The sequence below is a fragment of the Camelina sativa genome, chromosome 16 (assembly GCF_030686135.1).
Source record: "Camelina sativa cultivar CO46 ecotype springtype chromosome 16, ASM3068613v1".
Taxonomy (NCBI): Eukaryota; Viridiplantae; Streptophyta; class Magnoliopsida; order Brassicales; family Brassicaceae; genus Camelina; species Camelina sativa.
Window position 1 is genome coordinate 13,543,419 of NC_141895.1, and position 14,769 is coordinate 13,558,187.

At 40.7% G+C, this 14,769-nt stretch overlaps 1 non-coding gene across 1 annotated transcript; it reads left to right on the forward strand.

The window, feature by feature from the left end:
• Window positions 1-8,941: 8,941 nt before the first annotated feature.
• Window positions 8,942-9,048, forward strand: LOC147925465 (small nucleolar RNA R71). Its single transcript, XR_015585507.1, has one exon. It is a non-coding gene; the product is annotated as a small nucleolar RNA R71 (small nucleolar RNA).
• The last annotated feature ends 5,721 nt before the right edge of the window (window positions 9,049-14,769 follow it).

A 14,769-nucleotide genomic window follows, 5' to 3' on the forward strand; every position in this document is an offset into this window, starting at 1 on the left:
TAAACAAGAGTTCTGGGAATGAACTCGAGGAAGCACTCGATCGAGTGTAGATCGAGTGCAGGGTCGAGCTGGACAAAAACGTAAAACAGAGCAATGCAGACAAAACAGAGCAAGACAAAAGTAAATCAAACAATGATCAAACAACAGGATTTAGACTAAGAAATCAATAGACAAGGAAGGTCTTAGGGATGGATTCATGGGCTGAACTTAGATTATGGTTATCTAACTTGATCAACAAACCTCAATCAACATGAGCTAATCTCTAGACATTAATCTCTAAGAACATGTTAATCCACTCTCATGGCAAAAACAATCAAGCTCATATATTTCTAGACTTTTTTTCACAAAGTAAAGAATCTATACAAGCAAGCATTAAGCAATATGTTAAGAGTCAAACAAGAGTTCTAATCTCTTAGCAAGCCTAATGATAATCTCTAGATCTTGCCTTATCTATGCACCTTAGACATTGGTGTGATGCTAAGAAGCTTGAGATCAAACCCGACCCTCTTAGTTATAGGATCAGCATTAAGAAGATCTAACCTAGAAGAGATCTAAAACAATCAAGCTTGACCAAATCAAATAACCACAACATCCATCCAGCCTAAACCATCCTTAAGAGCTAAGGAAACTACTCACAATCACACATGATGAACAGCAAAGTCATAAACCTAGAAAAACACGAAACTTGCATGATTAGAAAGATAAAACAAAGATCTACAATATTGGAGAAGGAATCAAACTCGAATTCTTGATACTTTGAAAGTTATGAAACAAACAAGTATGAAGAATCTTGTGTTTTCTCCTTCAAAAGAGGTACAAGATCTAAGAAAATAAAAATGCAAAAAGCATAAATTCCCAAAAAGGGTAAAATACTAGGTTTTAGAATATCTAAAAAGCTGCCCTCCTGTGGCTGCAGAGTACAAGGTCCTTAAATAGGAAAAAGGAGGGGAAGCCCTAAAAATGCTAAAAGACAAAATAGCCAGGCGGCTCGGCCAACTCGATCCGGTGCTCGGTCGAGTTGGGTTTTCTTGTGCTCCTTCCACTCAGTTGAGTCACTCTCAGCACACGGTCGAGTGTCTAGTCGAGTGGGCAGTCGATTGGGACTCTGGACCTTGGTTCTCCAGCCTTAACTCCTTTGCTTTCTCCTCATGATTGCTTCACTTCTCCTCAGCATTGCTTTCATGCTCTTTAGGCTCCAAAATCACCTGTTTATGCAAGAAAAGATGCAAATGCAATACAACTACACTATAATGCAAGAACAATCCTAAAACTATGCAATAATGGTCAAAAAGGATAGCAAAGGATGCAAAAGATGTGAATATATTAAGGGAAAACAGGGTAAAATATGTGAACATCAATAAGTAAACAATCAAATGACAAAGAAGGCTTCTAGAGATGGATTTATGGGCTAGTGTTCAGGCTGTGGCTATCTAAACTGGTCAACAAACCTCAATCAAACTTGAGCTATCTCTAGACAATGATCTTAATGACTCACTAATCCACTCTCATGACAGAAGTGATCAAGTTACAGTAACATCCTAACCCAACTCTCATTGGTGAAACTATACTGAACATGCATTAAGAACCAGACAATTACTTGTCAAAGACCACCTTGTGCAACCAATCTCTTGGGACAAGCATGATTGTAACGCCCCTGAACCGTCCTATGGCCGGACAAGCCACGGAATGTCCCGGAACGCCACTTTGAGAATATCCACCGATGATCTGGCCAAGGTTCAAGAACAGATCATGACCCTTAGCCAGTCCCTAGTAGGAAGGATGCAATCATAACAATGTAAGTCAAGCCAAGCAATTATGAGTTTTATCTAACAATCCTAAAATAATAAAAGAAAAGAGTATAAACAAAGAACCACACGACCTAAGCACTCGATGCAAGCATTCGAGTACAGGATCGGTGGGGGTGATCGAATAAGCAATTGAAATATGTACAATTCGAGGGGTTACTCGATACAGGGTATCGTGTACCTGATCGGGTAAGAGATTGAGTGATGAATGAAAATGCAAGCAATTAAAATACGAAAGCTTCTAAGGATGGGGTAATCGAATCCTAAGTGTTCCTAACCAGTAAAGATGCCTTACATGCCTCAAGCAAATAATTCCTAGACAATGAATCTCGAAAATCTTGTTAAAACACTCTCGTGATAGAAACAATCAACCTTTATCACTCCCCTACCCCACTCTCGTTGGAGAAACATGACCAAGCAGGCATTAAGATCCGATTCATTATTGTCAGTAAACCCCTTACTCATCAAATCTCTTAGGCTAAGTGAGTAAACCTCTAGCATTGGTTGATTCAAGCATCTCATCTACACCTCTCGGTGGTAAAACACCTTAGATCTAATCTCACCCTCTCGGTTTGTTGACAGCATTAAGAACACCAATCTAGAAGGAAAAACATATTCAATCAACTAAGACATCCTAACCGATCAAGAACACAAAATCATCTATCTCATCCCTATAAACTTTACTTCACTACTCGAAAATCATAGCAAGAAACAAAACAACAAATATGAAGGAAAATTGCATTATATTAAACAATAAAGTAGAGGGATAAGATTACAAGAAAGAAATCTAAAGAAAATGATTAAAAATTATGAAATAAAATCCAAAACAAAAGGGAAAAGTGTTTGAGTCGCTCAGTTCTCTCACAGAAGCTCTCGCTCTCTTTTTTTAGGGTCTACGGCGTGCTCCTTTGCGAGGAAGAGGAGGAGGGGTTTATATATGGAAACCCCTTTGACCTAGCTTCCCAGTCTTGCCCGAGGGTCTACACGATGTGGTACACGAGGATGTGGTCGAGTTCGTCCTTGGCTAGATCCTCGGGTTGTTCTTCATGCTCTTGGATCCTCCTCGATCGTGTTGGGATTCGGACTTTTTCTTCCAGCTCGATGGCTCCTTCAGGTACATGCTGGGGTTTGTCCTTGTTTTTTCCCATTTGAGGCTCTTAAGCACCTATTTTCATCCAAAATATGCAAATGCAAAAATGCAACACCCTAAATGGCCTAAAACTGAATTCCTACAGTTAATGACCTAAAAATGCCAAGTTAAGGGTATGAACAATGCAAAATGTGGACAAAAAAGGATGCTAAAAAAATGTAAATTAGAGAGTTATCAGACCCCCAAACTTAAATCTTGCTAGTCCTCTAGCAAGGAAGTAGGAGGGTACGGTTTGAAAATGGGGACTTATAACCTTTATATGCTAAGCGAAGGATTCAAGCTATAGTCCTTGAAGATAGTTTCATGGTGCTAAGATCAATCAACATACTTACAAATATTTTTCTATGCTTATTACCATGCATCGATCTAGTTCAACCTTCATCTAAAAGTAAAGAACATCTCTTTCACATTCAATTAAGTGTTTGACGAATTCTTGCAAATGGAATGTGAATCAAGCTCAATCGGTTTCAAGGGTAAGGCTTTTTAGTAAGGTGGTTTCAAACAAATTCTTTGGGTGGTTTTCTCTCAAAAGAAGGAATACTAGACAATTGTGAAAATTATCTAAGATTGAGAACAATTTGGGCATACAAAGCTTAACTCTTGATAATTTACCCTTTTCTCATTCAGTTTCTTTTTTTTTTTTTTTTTTTATCAAACCCCTAGAATTATACTACCTACATCCTTGATTTTAACTCTTCTTTTTTTTTTTACTCTATAAGGTTTAAACTTTAAACTTCTAGCTCTCTTCTCTCTCTCCTTTTTTTTTTCTTTTCTTCCTTTGCTAAACTCCTAATATGTATATATGTTTTTTTTTTCTTTCTAGGAAACTATAGCAAACACGTTTTCTCTTATTATATTGTTTTTTACTTAGAGACTTAGAACTAATTGATTATAACCTTAGGGACTTCTCTTTTATATATATATATATATATATATATATATATATATATATATATTCCTCAACCCAACCCCAAAAAAACATACTAACCACCTATCTTTCAAAACAGAATCTATTAGCTAGTTCAATTTCTAACTTAGCTAAATCAAGAGGCAGTTCTTTGTCGTTTTCAATACTCTCAAGGTTTCACAACCTATAACACAATGAAAAAGGCCTCACTCAACAATTCACAACAAGGTTTGAAAGAAAGGTTTGGGTTCATGGGTAGGACAAATAAATCGGGTTAAACGAAAAAGATTGGTAAAATGGAGTGCTAACCCGAATTTAGAGTTACCATGAGCAAGTATTCAAGTTCCATAAGCAAGACAATTAAAGTTCAAATTAAATCCAATAATATAGAGATGTTCCAGAGTTCAAACAAGTGGAGGAAGCATTCAAAAGACACAAGGTTCTAAGCAAAGATTTTTCATTTTTTTTTTAAAGATTGATCTAGCAACAATGAACTGTGATTAAGGGCTATAGCTTCAATCCTAAGGTTTTATTTTAAACAAGGTAATTTTAATTATTTTCCCCAAAGATGCATATGCAACAATCCTATATGAAGCAAACTAGACTCAATCCTAATATGTAAATCCCACATCTGTGTTCTCATTTGCCATGTATTTCTTCACTCTTTGCCCATTCACAGTAAATTCTGTTAGGTGCTTGAACTATTGGCGCGCTCACCAAAGCTTCCTTTATCTTGTTGAAGGCGTCTAAACAGTCCTTGTCGACAATAAACTCTGCTTCCTTGCAAAGGAGCCGCGTAAACGGTCGTGCGATCTTAGAGAAGTCTTTAATGAATCGCTTGTAGAACCCTGCATGCCCTAAAAAGCTTCTAACATCTCTCACCGATTTAGGAGGTTGCAGCTGAACCATTACTTAGATCTTAGCCTTGTCGACCTCTATCCCCTTTTCTGAGATCTTGTGCCCTAAAACTATTCCCTCCTGGACCATAAAGTGGCACTTTTCCCAGTTTAACACTAGGTTGGTTTCTTCACACATTTTCAGCACCTTGCAGAGGTTTGACAGACAGGATGTGGAAGAAGCTCCATATACTGAAAATTCATCCATAAAAACTTCCACCATTTATTCTATTAAATCCGAGAAGATGGATGTCATGCATCTTTGGAAAGTCGCGGGAGCGTTGCACAAACCGAAAGGCATCCTCTTATAGGCAAAGGTACCGTAAGGGCAGGTGAAGGTTGTCTTCTCCTAGTCAGCAGGGTGAATTGGAATTTGGAAAAATCCACTATACCCGTCAAGGAAACAGTAGTAAGGGTGGTCAGCCAGTCGTTCCAGCATTTGGTCGATAAAGGGCAGGGGGAAATGATCCTTCCTCGAGGTTGTGTTAAGCTTCCTATAGTCAATACACATTCGATGACCAGTTATCGTTCTTGTGGGAATTAGCTCGTCTTTCTCGTTTTTGATGACGGTGATTCCTCCTTTCTTCGGAACGCAGTGCGCCGGGGACACCCAAGTGCTATCAGAAATAGGGTAGATAACTCTAGCATCGAGCAGCTACAGAATTTCCTTTTTTACCACTTCTTTCAGGTTCGGGTTCAGCCGACGCTGAGGTTCCACACTAGAGTTTGATTCGTCCTCTAGGTTTATCCAGTGGGTGCAAAGATCAGGGGATATACCCTTGATATCATCTAAAGTATAGCCTACTGCTCCCCTATAGTTTCTTAATTGAGTGCAAAGCAAATCCAATTCCTTTTCAGGCCGGCTAGAATTGACATTCACTGGATAGGTTGAGTTAGGTCCTAAGAAAGCGTACCTTATCCCAAATGGTAGAGGTTTGAGTTCCACTTTTGGCGCTTTAGACTCGGACCAATCATCAGTGGTTTGGAGTTGCTGCTCGAGATTGTGCTTGATCATCCTACTCGATGGGGCAATCATGTTAGCGTCCGAGTGGGCTGGTATTGAGCAACTGCACGTAGGAGTTGATTACTGATATGTCCGAGCTTCTGTTGTCGAGCATCACTCCCTCTCTTTCAGCTTCCCTCATATCCTCACTTAGCTCAGGTTCGATGACCTCTCGATAAGTATCAAGCAGCTCCTTGTAGAGCTTCGTTTCTTGATGCACGAATCCGTCCTTACCATCATTTGTAAGTGCTGTTTGTAAACAATCCCTGGTTGCAATCTCCTCAAATGCCTCCTCACGCAGTTTTTCTAACTCCTCTATCCAGAAGGTTTGACCAGCTATAGTAGGTTTTTTCATAGTTTCCCGAATGTCAAACTGCATAGTGAGGTCTTCTCCGAGCTTCAGATCGATCTTCCCGTTTCTTACATCAATCATTGCCCATGCGGTGGCTAGGAATGGTCATCCTAAGATAAGCGGATCCTTTGGCTCCACATCCATTTCCAAAACCACGAAGTCGGTTGGTTCATCTACTAACCCTACCTTGACCGGCAAGTCTTCCTAAACTCCACTTGGCAACCTCGTAGTTCGATCTGCCAGAACCAGTTGGATGTCGGTAGGCTTGAATTTCTCGAATCCAAGACGTTTGGCTACAGTTAGTGGCATTAGGCTGACGGATGCCCCTAAATCGCAAAGGCCTCTTCCGAACTTCAGTGGACGATCCCGGGTCGCTCAGTTTCTAAGGTGAAGCAGTCCTCTGGATTATGGCACTGCACTCATGATTGAGTATGACCATCCCTTGTACTTGTTTGATCCGCTCCATTACTGCATCCTTCAGGAATTTTGGGTAAGGAGGTATCAGGGTGAAAACATCCATTAGAGGCATGCGGAATTCAAGTTCTTGCATCTGTTTCTCAAACAGTGCTTTGTACTTCTCCAGAAGTTCCTTGCGAAATTGTCCAGGGAATGGTAATGGTGGCTTGTAGGGTGGAGGGATGAATCTTCTTTCTTTCTGTTTCTCTCCTCCCGGTTTGTCTGCAGGAGGCGGAGTTACTGGAGTGTCGACCCGATCATCTATCCGAGGAGTGTGGTCGGGTGCAGGGGCAGACTGTTCTGGAGAATGGACTGGTGAGAGTGGAGGTGAGATATGGGATGTCAATCCATCTTGACTAGGTCTTTTCACCTCTAAGTGGGACATTTTCAGCTTTAAGTATTGAAGTAATGATGCCTCCAATGGTTAGGACTCCAGTTGAGCCCCTCTTGTGTAGCTTGCTGACCCAACTTCTGTAGTAGATAAATTGTTCAATGAGGACCATAGCTACGTTTGTTTCCACATTATTCCCAAGAATGATGGTCCCATCTCTTGCTGTTGTGATGATACTGTAAAGTGCTACATCTATCATCTTCAGCTCTCCCTCATTCAAATTGCAAGTATCCTTTCTACCAAAGAGGGTATTCGCCAAAGCCTTGTGGAAGTACCTTAGGATCGGGCTTCTAATCTTGGAAATCTTGGTGCTAGAGGAGGAGTATGGCCTATCTTCTCTTATGGTTTGCCATACAGATTGTAATTCTTCTTTTGGTATGACAATATTGTTGGCAGATCCCATGTCAAATCCAAAAAGTTCAGCAATCTCTACAAAGGAAAGCTCATAACTCCTGCCCTTGATTGAGAAAGTGATGTATCCAGGCTCTTCTTCTTGCTCCATTTGGTCTTCATAGCTATGCCTTTGGAGAGTTGCTAAGAATTCACAGCTCATCTCCCTGTAACCCTCCATGTGCATCTCCATGAATTTGGCTATGTTGCACTTGCTGAAAAGAAGCTCCACATCCTCAGCTATACCAAGTTCCAACATAGTCTCCTTGTGTGGATATTTTGTCCCTTGGAACTTAATGCTCATGAAGGCTTCATAGAGTTGGGTTGTGGAAAACTTCCCAGAATCTTCTTCTATCTCATCTTGATGTGGCTCCTCAGCTTGTGGTGGTTCTTCAGCTGGCCTCTTTTCTCTTGAAATGTTCCTCCTATGCTTAGAAAAATCAAACACCAATTCGCCCTCCTCCTCACTCATGACCCAGTCTTCTTCCTCAGGTTGATTCTGCCGCATTCTCCTACTCGACGAGACACTCGACCGACCACTCGACTGTTTGCGTGGTCAAGTTCCAGGTCGAGTGTCTTCCCCAGCTTCTCTTGGATTATAAGGCACCTTTTGGAGCTCAGGAAAGCTGGCAGCTACAAGCTTAGTGGCTGCTCGGCGAGCAGCAATTCTCTCTTGTGAAGTCATTTCAAAAGAAACTTGGAAGAACAAACTGAAAACTCAAAATTAATAGGTTAGTGAACCAACAAGATAGAAAGAAATGAGCTTTTAGCTAGCCTTGAAACATAGATAGCCTTGGCAGTGAACTCCCTTAGTTTTTGAATTGCTTTTCCAGGCAGTTGATTAGGCTTTGGACCTGAAGTAGAGGCCATATTGCTCTCCATGAATGTAACCTTTGAGTTAAGGCTTTCAAACTTGATGTTTAGGTCATTATAAGTGGAGTCTATTCTCTGGTTGATCGCAGCAAACTTCTTGGAGGTTTCCATCTGACCAGTGGCTTGGTTAAGCAACAGTTGCTGCATCAATGTTCTTAAGTCTGGTTCCTGGGCTTGGGTGGTCTGAAACCCTGGTGGGGGACACATTTGACCCTGGTAACCTTGGTTCTGTTTTTTAGGCACATAATTGTGCTGCAGTTGTGCTTGTTGTGGTGGATATACTTGGTCCTGTGGATTGGCCACATTTGTACTTCTATAAGACAGATTGTTGTTCTTGAACTGGTTATAGGGCTTGAAGCCTCCTTGGTTCTGGATGTAACATAGCTCAGCTACCTTATTCTCCCCATCTTGAATTGTTGTGTCCTCCTCAGCAAGAAAGTGAATATATTTCTGTTGACTGAGCAGAATCTTGTCTAACTTCTCATTCACAATTTTCAGATCCTTCTTGTATTTCTCATATGGGGCTGAATCCACAAATCTTACAGTTCTTTCATAGTCTTCATTATAGTTTCCATCTGACTGGGCCAAGTTTTCTACAAGTTCCCATCCTTCATCCACATGTTTGTTGAGAAAGTTCCCATTTGATGCAGTGTCCAGCAACATTCTGATCTTTGGTAGAACTCCTCTGTATAGTGTGCTAAGTAGGGACTCATTGCTGAACCCATGGTGTGGACAATGAGTTTGATAACCCTTGAACCTTTCCCAAGCTTCACAGAAAGTTTCATTGTTCTTCTGCGCAAAATCAGAAATCTCATTCTTCAACCTTGTTGTCCTTTCATTGGAGAAGAACTTGGCTAAGAAGGCTTTCTTGCATCCATCCCAAGTGGTGATGGCTCCTTTTGGTAAGGTCTTCTCCACAAGTGATCATTTTCTCCAAGTGAAAAAGAAAACAGTCTGAGCTTGAAACTGTCTTCACTTACACCATTGATCTTGGTTAGGCAACAGAGCCTGTCAAATTCATCAAGGTGGTCTAAAGGATCTTCCATTGGCAGACCAAGGAACTTGTTTGACTGAATCATTGTGATGAGCCCACTTTTGATTTCAAAATTATTGTTTGCCACTGCATGAGGAACTATTCCTGCTTTTTGTGTATGAGTATTTGGAGCATCTCCTGCTCCAATTTGTCTTGGTCTTTGCATAGGTAGATCCATCAGTAGTTCTTGCTCTTGTTCTTGAAGGATCCTGGTTTTCTGTTGTCGCAAGTCCCTTGGTAGGCGATTGATGTGATCTATATACTTCTGCAAGTTCTGATTCCCCTTTGATCTTGTCTGCATCAACTAACTCTACTAACTGCTCGGACTGACACTCGATCCTGTACTTGCTCGAGGGGCGTGGTCGATTGGCTAACTGACTAACTTGTACTCAATCACTGAGTCGAAGGTCACTTGATCGAGTGTATGCTCGAGTGGTGTACCTGAAACTCAAAATAACCAACCAAAACTGTGACAATGGTGAACGATTAGTAACAGACCTTAATCTTGGATCTATGTAAACCCTAAATGAAACAAATCAACACACTAGTGGCAACAGCGCCAATTGAAACTTATCTTTTTTTAGAATGATGTTGGGGTGGTAATACTTATTCAATGAATGTATGCAAACCAGCAAACAGAGACATAAGCAATGATATGATCAAGTGGAAGAGGTTTCAATTCTCTTATGCAGTTGTAGTATAAGAGATGTCAATCCATAAAGTTTGTGATGTGCATGCAATCAAAGTATGAACAGTAATCCAAGTTAAGCCAAGTATGAAAGTGGTTTTGGTGAAACAGTTTGATGAAAATAATGTAAATGCAGAAAGTAAAGTAAAAGCAGAAGCAAAAATTAAAATGCAAGTAAATAAAGTAAGCAATGCTGAAATTAAACAAACATAAGTAAAAGCAGTAGATAAAACAGTAAAGGTGCAGAATTGAAATGGAACAGAAAATAAAGGAACAACCCGAAGGTGCTCGATCAAGCACTCGACCGTGTGACTGGTCGAGTGACTAGGTCGAGTGGATTTTGACGAAGAACATATGCAATCTTGACAAACTTAAACTGACACAAATGCAATGAAACAGGCTAATATGTGATAAGTAAACAATCAAATGACAAAAAAGGCTTCTAGAGATGGATTCATGGGCTAGTGTTCAGGCTGTGGCTATCTAAACTGGTCAACAAACCTCAATTAAACTTGAGCTATCTCTAGACAATGATCTTAATGACTCACTAATCCACTCTCATGATAGAAGTGATCAAGTTACAGTAACATCCTAACCCAACTCTCATTGGTGAAACCATACTGAACAGCATTAAGAACCAGACCATTACTTGTCAAAGAACACCTTGTGCAACCAATCTCTTGGGACAAGCATGATAATCTCCATTATTGGCTTTATCTAACAACCTAAACATTGGTGTGATGCTAAGAAGCTTAAGATCTGCTCTTACCCTCAGATATAAGAACAGCTTAGAGCACACCCAACCCAGAAGAGATATTTAAACAAGCAAGCTTGACCATTCCAGACTACCACAGCCCTAAACCAACCTAATCCATCTCCATAATCCTAACTCACTACTCAGATGAACAAAACATGATGATGATGAACATAAACCCAGGAAATGATGAAACTTGCATGATAAGCAAGATGAAATGATGAACAACAACTGAATATAAAGAAGCATGCTCAGATTCTCAATACACTGAAAGTTATGGAACTTACAAAGTATAAAAATCTGAGAGAAACAGTAAATAAAAGAAGCAAAGCTGTTAATAAATCCTAAAAACTCTTAAGGGGTAAGAACTAGGTTTTTTTGGTGGCTACAGAGACCTTTTTTGGCTAAAGAGGGTTTTTTTTTGCGGCCATGGGGTACAAAGAGTATATATAGAGGGGGAAGGAAGCCCTGATTTGGCTACCAGACAAAATAGCAAGGCGGCTCGATGTACTCGAGCAGATGTGGTCGAGTGGTCGTGGTCGAGTGGTCATCCTTCTGCTTCCCACCGGTCGAGTCTTGAGTTTCACACGGTCGAGTGCTGTCATCCAAACGGTCGAGTGCTTCAGAGTCAGACGGTCAAGTGCTCCATGTTTTGTTGGTTTTCTCCTTGATTCATCTCCTATTTGCTCCATTGATTGTACTCTTCTCATCGCAGATGCTATTTCCGTGCTTCTTGAGTCCAAATCACTTGTTTAAACAAGAAACAATGCAAATGCAATGCAAATCCTACTCTAATGCACAAACAGTCCTTAAACTATATGAAAGTGACAAAATAGGCTGATAAAACATGTAAAATATGTAAATAAACAGTGGTTAAACAAGGTAAAATATATACATATCACTCGCTAACCACCCCTACTACTATTTCTTTGAAGGGTATAGTCGATTTTTCCAAATCCCTATACACCATGCCGACCAGGAGAAAACGACATTCACCTGCCCTTATGGTACCTTTGCCTACAAGAGGATGCCCTTCGGTCTGTGTAACGCTCCCGCAACTTTCCAAAGATGCATGACGTCCATCTTCTTGGATTTAATAGAAGAGAAGGTGGAGGTTTTCATGGATGACTTTTCAGTATATGGAGCCGCTTTCTCATCTTGTCTCTCAAACCTCTATAAGGTGCTCAAAAGGTGCGAAGAAACCAACCTAGTTTTGAATTGGGAAAAGTGCCACTTTATGGTTCAGGAAGAGATAGTCCTAGGCCACAAGATCTCAGAAAAGGGGATAGAGGTTGACAAAGCTAAGATAAAAGTGATGGTTCAACTGCAACCTCTTAAATCGGTGAAAGACGTTAGAAGCTTCCTAGGTCACGCAGGGTTCTACAGGCGATTTATTAAAGACTTCTCTAAGATCGCCCGAACGTTACACGACTCCTTTGCAAAGAAGCAGTATTTATTGTCGACAAGGATTGTTTGGATGCCTTCAACAAGATAAAGGAAGCTTTGGTGAGTGCACCAATAGTTCAAGCCCCTAACTGGGACCATCCTTTCGAGATCATGTGTGACGCATCAGATTACGCTGTGGGGACGGTACTAGGCCAAAGGATAGATAAAAACCTCCATGTGATCTACTATGCCAGAAGAACCATGGATGATGCCCAGACAAGATATGCGACAACTGAATAGGAACTCCTTGTTGTGGTTTTTGCGTTTGAGAAATTCCGGAGTTACTTGGTCGGATCGAAAGTGATTGTTTACACGGATCATGCCGCCCTACGGTACATTTACTCAAAAAAGGACACCAAACCTAGGCTCCTCAGATGGATACTTCTTCTGCAAGAATTCGACATAGAGATTCTGTATAAGAAAGGAATCGAGAACGGAGTGGCAGACCATTTGTCTAGAATAAGAAATGAGGATCCACTTCCAATAGATGACTCGATGCCCAAAGAGAAACTAATGCACATCGCCTTCTTGGAAGAAATGAGCCACAAGATAGGGAACACGATAGCTCACTCGATCCCCGAATCAACAGGGTTAATTGAATTCATGGCAATCAAGTCAGCTAAGCTACCTTGGTACTCTGATTTCGTGAACTACATGGTTTGCGGCGAAATTCCTAAGGAATATGATGCTCACAAAAAGAAGAAGTTCTTCAGGGACATCAATAGTTATTACTAGGATGAGCCCTATCTGTACAAAAAAGGGCAGATGGCCTGTTCTGACGATGTATAGCAGAGGAAGAAGTCTGAGGGGTACTAGAGCACTGTCATGGGTCCACCTATGGAGGTCATTTCGCTACGTTCAAAACCGTCCAAAAGATACTTCAAGCTGGTCTCTGGTGGCCAACCATGTTCAAAGACGCACAGCTCTTCATAACCAAGTGCGATCCATGCCAGAAAATGGAGGAACGAGATGCCTCAACAGCCGATCTTAGAAGTCAAACTTTTCGATGTTTGGGGAATAGACTTCATGGGACCTTTCAACCCTCTCCCAAATGGAAATATGTACATCCTGGTATACGTCGACTATGTCTCAAAGTGGGTCGAAGCAATCGCCAGCCCGACAAATTATCACACGGTCGTATTGAAGATGTTCAAAAACATCATTTTCCCTAGATTTGGAATCCCAAGAGTAGTAATCAATGATGGAGGAACCCACTTCATTAACAGAGTTTTCGATGACTTGTTAAAGAAGCATGGGGTCAAGCATAAAGTCGCAACAGCTTACCACCCGCAAACCAGCGGACAAGTGGAGGTAAGCAATAAACATATCAAGGCGATATTGGCCAGGATCGTGGGAATCACAAAAAAGGATTGGGCATTCAAGCTAGATGATGCGTTATGGGCCTACAGGACAGCTTACAAAACACCGATTGGGCGAACTCCTTTCCAGCTTCTTTATGGAAAAAACTGTCACCTACCAGTCGAGGTAGAATACAAAGCAATTTGGGCAACCAAACTCCTGAATTTGGACATAAAGATTGCTCAAGAAAGAAGAGTAATGGATCTCCATGAACTCGATGAAATACAGTTAGAGGCTTATGATAATTCGAAGATCTACAAGGAGAGAACCAAAGCCTTTCATGAAAAAAATATATAATATAAGGATTTAAGAGCTGGAGACAAAATTATTCTGTTCAACTCGAAGCTTCGACTGTTCCCCGGGAAGCTCAAGTCGAGATGGTCAGGACCCTTCGAAATTAAAGAGGTTATGCCCTATGGAGCAGTGACTTTACTCGGGAAAGATGGGACTGAGTTTACCGTTAACGGACAAAGAGTGAAGAAATACATGGCAAATGAGAGCACAGAGTTGGGGACATCTCTGTATCTCACCGATACCGCACCAGTCTGATAAGAATCAAAAGTCAAGCTTAGCGACTATAAACAAGCTCTCTTGGGAGGAAGTCCCAACGGCAGTGGTGTTAATATAACTTACATTTCTTCTTTTTAAGTCTTTTCTCTCCTCAGTGTTCTCAAGCTACGCGATGACATACCTGATCAATCCCTCGGATACTGGTCCGAGCAGATCGTCTGTGCGCATAACCGAGCTCTCTAATGAGCGAATCCCAAAGAGCATGGAGAAGACCACAACCTCCTTCTTCACCAACCCATGAGGTACCACTTTCATCCAAACCATTTTTAATACCATTGCACTTTATTTTGTTTCATTTTGTGTGATTCTCAGATTTTTTTTTTTCAGACTTTTATTAAGGGACTGTGTAATTTAAGCTTGGGGGAGGATCTGAGAATGTATATAACATTGTGTTTTATTTTCTTATTTCAAATTTTTGCATGCTAGTTTTGTTTATTTGAGTCTGCATCTATTTGCATAAAAAAAACAAAAAATTTTGAAAATTTTGAAAAATAAAAAAAAAACAAGATTGTTCATGTAGTTGCATCTCCATATTAGGATTGAGTCTAGATTGCTTCCCATAGAATTGTTGCATATGCATTTTAGGGGACAATGATTAAAACTACCTTGTTTACCGCGATAGACACACACCGTTTCTTGCATTTTTTGGGTTTAAAAACCTACGACCACAAAAAAGTTAGAATTTTGCCCTTTTAT